Source organism: Volvox carteri (genome assembly GCF_000143455.1).
Source record: "Volvox carteri f. nagariensis unplaced genomic scaffold VOLCAscaffold_422, whole genome shotgun sequence".
Taxonomy (NCBI): Eukaryota; Viridiplantae; Chlorophyta; class Chlorophyceae; order Chlamydomonadales; family Volvocaceae; genus Volvox; species Volvox carteri.
Window position 1 is genome coordinate 8,521 of NW_003307951.1, and position 854 is coordinate 9,374.

An 854-nucleotide genomic window follows, 5' to 3' on the forward strand; every position below is an offset into this window, starting at 1 on the left:
GGGTTGGGAGGCTTGGGAGGGTCGGGGCACGGGGGTTCGCGGGGTATGGGGGTTAGGGAGGGTCGGGGAACGGGGTTGGGAGGGTCGGGAGGGTCGTGGCACGGGGGTTGGCGGGGTAAGGGGGTTAGGGAGGGTCGGGGAATCGGGGTTGGGAGGGTTGGGAGGGTCGGGGCACAGAACACCACAGAAAACATTGGTTTTGCATTCAACGTCAAGGAACATCAAGCCTGTCAACGAAAAATGGTGACGATCCGTTTTGCCACATTACATGCGCCATCGTTGTGATGTTGAGCGATAGTGTTTGCTAGGGAGAATGCATTACACTGCACAGGCATGCAACAGCACCCCGAAATGATGCCCCAATCTTGTAGGCGCTATTATTACCTAGGTTAGGGTTGTGGCAGGGTTTGGGGGAAGGGGGGTAGGATTGGGGGTATCTATTTTTAAGGGTTTTGGGATTTCGGGTTTTGGGGTATCCAGATTCCTAGCTTTAGGGTTTCGCGGATTCCTGGTTTAGGGTTTCAAACTCTAGGGTTGCGAGGGTTCCTGGTTTAGGGTTTCAAACTCTAGGGTTGCGAGGGTTCCTGGTTTAGGGTTTCAAACTCTAGGGTTGCGAGGGTTCCTGGTTTAGGGTTTCAAACTCTAGGGTTGCGAGGGTTCCTGGTTTAGGGTTTCAAACTCTAGGGTTGCGAGGGTTCCTGGTTTAGGGTTGCGCGGGTCCCGGGGTTTAGGGTTTCAGGGTATCGCGGGGTTTCAGGTTTTTAGGGTTTTAGGGTTAGGGTTTTAGGGTTTTAGGGTTTTAGGGTTTTAGGGTTTTAGGGTTTTAGGGTTTTAGGGTTTTACCGTTTTAGGGT